Source organism: Triticum urartu, chromosome 1A (assembly GCF_056163025.1).
Source record: "Triticum urartu cultivar PI428250 chromosome 1A, HENAU_Tu73, whole genome shotgun sequence".
Taxonomy (NCBI): Eukaryota; Viridiplantae; Streptophyta; class Magnoliopsida; order Poales; family Poaceae; genus Triticum; species Triticum urartu.
In genome coordinates, this window is record NC_141873.1 from 527,845,310 (window position 1) to 527,850,995 (window position 5,686).

Below are 5,686 nucleotides of genomic sequence, written 5' to 3' on the forward strand. Positions count from 1 at the left end.
TTTTATTTCTTCTTGTGGTCAGTGATCAATACAGAGAGAGTTACTTTCAGAACTGAAATACTATGTAATGCTGCACTCATGAGAGTGAGAATATTTTGCCCAGTTCCATTACCATCTTGATCATGTCATTCACCCAGAAAATTATAAGTTGTTAAATGTTACTGTTTGAGGTTCTTTCTCTTGTGATTTTCTATAGTAGCTGAAATAGTATGATTGTGGAGAATATTTCTTTAACAAATTCAACGGATATAAGTTCACTCAAGTATCCATGTGCACTAGAGTATCCAGCTGAACCGATCTCTAGTAGTCGTTGCACTGGATCTCCAGTACTTGTTTCTTCCATGTGCACTCAACTATCCAACTCAACTGATTCAAGTACATGGACAATTAAGCGGTATAAAAAAATTAACTAGGTGTACGTTTCTTTTCTTTTTTTCATTCCGTACATAAGGTAATCAGTCATAATTTATCATTCTGAATTGACAGTGGAATTCCATTTGTTTACATAATAATTGATCGGCACTTGCGGGCCTGAAAGATTAAGATCAATACTTTTGTGCCCGACGAGTAAGATTTGTACTTGTGGGCCTGAATGAGTAAGATCAATACTTGTGAGGCCAAAATACCTAGAGTGGTACTTGTGACTGGACGACTTAGAACGGTACTATTCATAGTGGTATGTCTCAGCCCTGATAACGCAGAGTGATTCATAGTGGTATTTGTTAGCCTAACGATCCCGAGTGACTAGTAGTGGTATTGGGGGATGCGGGCACCCGGAGTGGGCTTCTTGGTCACCGTCAGTTCAATGCAGGACAGCCGAACGGACGGGCAACTAGCTTCAATGCAGTAGGAAGTCGCCCTGGCACCCAATCCGGTCGCATCACTCTGAGCTTGCATTGAACGTGGCGCGGAGAGTAAGCGAGTAGGCGTAGCGAGGGCTAGCATGCCCCTTTAATGTCCAGCACGCTGCAGAGCGGTCGCATCCACTCCCGGAAGGACGGTTAGAGCGATTTCATGGGAGAGGTTTTTGAGTGGGACTGCTTGTCGGGCAAGGACGTGCATGGACGACTTAGAGTGCTCTTTTGGTTGGCTTGCATGATCCAAAGTGACTAGTAATGGTATTGGTCGCCCAGATGATATAGAGGGGCACTGCATGGTATTGGCAACACAAATGATATTGAGAGGTAAGGGTGGTATTGGTGGATCCAAACGACGTATGGTTTATACTTGTGAGTCCAAACGACTCGGAGTGATTCATAGTGGTATATGTGGGCCCTTATGACCCGGAGTGATTCATATAGTGGTATGGGACAATGAACGCATTTCTTTCCTGTTTTGCGTAACCTAGATCCAATGAGCGAAAACAGATGAATCAAACACTGGCACAGCAACCGGATGGAATTTCGGCCGGTTGGCCAGCAACTAGTTTCGTCTTCTTTTTCTTTTCTTTTGAAATTAGTTTTTAAATCTATAACATTGTAGTATGCTTAGTCTCACGTTATTCTCCACCAGAGGTCCTGCGTTCGAATCCCAGGCCCCACCTCTTTTCATAAAAACAATGGTACTATTTCTAACTTAACTTGGTTAAATAAAAATAATCAAAATTTCTGAGGCAATGAAGACACCATCAAAACACTCTCAACTGCAAAGCATTAGCGAAACATTCAAGGAACGTCACAGACCCAACTCCTGTTGGCTAGTTTTCAGGACTTCAACATGGAGAATCTGAGGGCGTTCTGCTTGGAAGACACGACCGAGAAGATCGCCACTGTCTCTGAAGACGCCTAGCTCTGGACTTCGGCGCCAGGAAAAAGCATTTCTGCTACGGCCGCCGACAATCATCGGTGAAGAGGCGCCCTTCTGTGTCGTCGTCACGAGACGCTGGACGTAACAAAGTAGATCGAAGCTAGTACGACCATGTATTCACATCCGTACATATGGCATGGATACTGAAGTTCAGCCTTTGGACCACCTAACTGCACACAAGATCAAACTGAAAGTAGAAAAGGCATCTCAGGTGCAGCAAAAGATAGAACAATGTAGAATATGAAGTTTGATCCAGCGAACTCGACATAAGAAACAAACTGCACCCAGTTGTGCTGCACCAAAGGACATAGCAAAGTAAACTTCTATTTCTAATACAATATAACGAATCAGGTCCACAACTTTCATAAGCAGCTATAACTCAGTTCTTGATAATCCTCTGCATGCTTGTAGCTGCAATACGAAGCACAGTATAAAATGCATATGTTATTTAATGTAGCAAACTGCTTAACAAGTGCATATGGGGGAGAACTGTGTCAAACATGCAAAGCCTATATTACTTTATCTTGCTTTTAGCAACTTAAAGTAAATTGTCTGATGTGTGTAGATGACCGGAAAACTACACACTGATATGACAGGAAGATATAAAAAAAAGATTTGATTCGAGTATGAATGAAACCTTTGTCTAAGTTAACCTGTAGTTAGAAATTATAGGTGCATGCAGTATACATTTAGCATTACATAGCATGTAGGCATCATTGTGTTTTACATTTAGTTGGGATCTTGTTAAATAACAGCTACAGGCAGTGGCTAGCCAGGCCCTAGGCACGGCGGCACAATCCTTTGCTGACTGTTCATCCATGTACCTATCTTGCAGATTGTATTATTGTGCATGTCATTATTTTATTTTGCAGATTATATTGCACGGATATGCCTGCGTCCAGCTGCCCACATACTGCAAATTTTGGGCGTTACATGATAAAGGTGAAGAACATACCTGGATTCCATTAGGCAAATTCATTGAAGAAAGCATTAGAATAACATCTTGGCTAAATTTTATCTCCAACTGCAAGGGCTTAGGGGCAATCTTTAGAAAAGAAGTCAACATAGTATCCCAAATTGGTTAGAAATTAAATGCATTCTTTGCAGGGATGCTGAGCAAGTACATAGTAAATCACACCGTGATGGCACGACTATAATAACAGCCAGAATTACTCGAACTTCGACTGCTCAAATGGGGATGTATCCAAAAGTAAATAACATCCACAAAAAATAACCGGACCTACTAACTTATCAAACATAGGGGAAAACAATTGCCCAATCCATGTATATGCTACAAAGATCTGCCTACACACATTTTCGTAACAGTGAATTTTTTTAAAACCTTGAGCTAGGGATGGATGGGCCAGAGAAGGACGCAGCAATCTGACCGTACGCAAGGAGCACGCTGCGTTTGGGAGGCTCGTCCTGCTTCTGCAGAAGGCGCCGACGACAGGGTCAGCTCGCCAGAGGGACGGGTGTCGGCTGTTGTGGAGGAGGTCGGGGCTCGATGCGTTCCGCCGGCTACTTCCTTGCAGCAACGACGACCGGAGAGGAGTGAGGCGAGGTAGGCGGCTAGAGATCGGGAGTTGCTTCTGGCGGCGCGAGATGGGCCTAGAGCGGAGGGATGCGAGAGGGTGTGGAGGAGGACCGGCACGGGGAAGCGACGTCCTGGTAGACTGCGGGGCGGCGTTGAAGCGGCGGCGGGATTGCGTTGGTGCAGCAGCTAGGGTTCGTATGGGGTGAGGAGGGGAATCGGGAGGAAGCAACTCCTGCAGCCAGCGGAACGTTTAATTATTATGTATACTGCGGGTTGATTACAATAATACTTAAGGGTCTTTCTGCAAAACGCTTGTTATAAAATTATTGTATAAATCTGACGGTCCAAAATATTCTAAAGGGGAGTTACATGAAATTACAAGTCGTAACTCTACAACCACTGTAAAAGAGCTCCAAAATACAACTGTTCTGAATTTACTGTTCATCAGGGAGCATATGCTCCATAGAGCCAAAAAAGTCTCTCATGTATATATGTTCTTTTGGATACCCATAAATAAAAAGTCAAATGTATCAACTATATATTATGGAAATAAAAGTCAGTTCCAGGCAGGAACAAAAAGCTTACACACACCATGTCGCTGTGCAGGTAAACATGTCATGTGCTAAATGCATTGAACTTGATCTATATATATTGTTTTTGATACCCCAGAACAGTGAAATAAGAAAAATCAAAATATCAACTATTCTAGAAATAAAATGTCAGTTGCAAGCAGAAATAAAAAGCTTTTATGCACAGTAAATAAAAAGAAGTTAAATGTATCAACTACTATTTGCCGCAACGTTTTATATTTAGGAATGGAGGTAGTAGAAGTCATGTGCTAAATGCATTGAACTTGATTTATACTAGAGACTACTTGCAGTTTCTAAATCCTTCAGCTACAGGGATTCAGAAAAGTGTATGAAGCATTTAGCTGAATGAAGACAGAGTATTTGTGATTTCGATCTGTCGGTTTCTGCAGCCTGAGAGTTTGAAAACATAATGACAATGAGCCTCGCATGCATATCACAGGTGTTGGGCGTCATTCGGAGTTAGATGGTAGCAGGTGTTGTGGACATGTCAGTCATAATTGGTGTGTTCACCGCCACAATTTAGAGAAGAATTGGAGAGACCACAGTACGTCTAGTGTGTCTAGTGTCTGTTGAAATGATGGATGTATAACATATTGATTGACTAGTGCCCGCAGCATTTGCTGACCTGGATGAAATTCAGCCAAGTGCTCCTAAATTTTAGTTTCGTTCTAGTGATCAGGTTGCTCTGTTCAAGTAGTATGTTTCATAAATTTCCCTCATGTTGATTCCATGTTGGCAAGTGCGATTTGGATGCTGGGTAACTATATGAATGATTATCATGCTAGTAATGTGCGAGTTATTGGACAATTCAAGAATATTTATCAACTTTGAAACTAGATTTCTGCTGTAGGATGTATTCGCCAGGAGGTACTCACAAGTACTTCCTAATTTGAACTAAAATCATGACACTTATTTTGGAACAGAGGGAGTAGTTATCAATTCCAAAACTAGAACTTATTCATCCAACCAACCATGTCACTATGACTGGGTAACTACAGCTGTGAGATAACTGTAGGATATAGGTAGATAACGACATGATTACCGCAGCTGATGGATCTAGCGAGAATCACTGATATTCATCTCGGCATCGGACAGGGTACCGTGCAAATCGTCCCACAGCAAGTCTCCCCCTCATCCGCCATCCACCACTAGCAAAACAAAAAAGTTTTAAAGGTCGGACTAGTGACCAAACCGATCAAGCACTCAGTTTGCCAGTACCCTGACATGCCTATTTCACCAAACTTCTCTCCAAGAGATCGGTCCACAACATGTGCACAAGCGCTTTCAAAAACTTGCCATCTGTGCAAGATGTGATCATGGACTCGAAGCTCCAACTAACAGCCACAGCAGTAAATGTGCATTTGATGACAGCTCCTTCAGAAGTAGCAGCAAAATCGTCCTGACATACATGGAGCTTTGTGTATGAGTTGTTGATTTATCCCCTGGGTCTCCTCCAAAAGAGCATGATATATATCTAACTACTAAAATCGAATTCCCATTATTGGCCCTCATTTTTTATGTCAGTAAGCTTCAGAACAGTTTGGCTCAATTTGAAAATAGTGAAGTTCTGCAATACATTCAGAACAACACTGATTAAGCACAAAAAATAACAGAAGACAGTAAACATAAAGTTCGCAAGATACTTACTGTTGCACTTGATATTAGTATGACCGCTGCCGCAAATTTTGGGAAGGCTGTTGCTACCACGAAACGCTAGAATTAGGAGCTTGTCCTGCAGGTGGCTCTGCTGGAA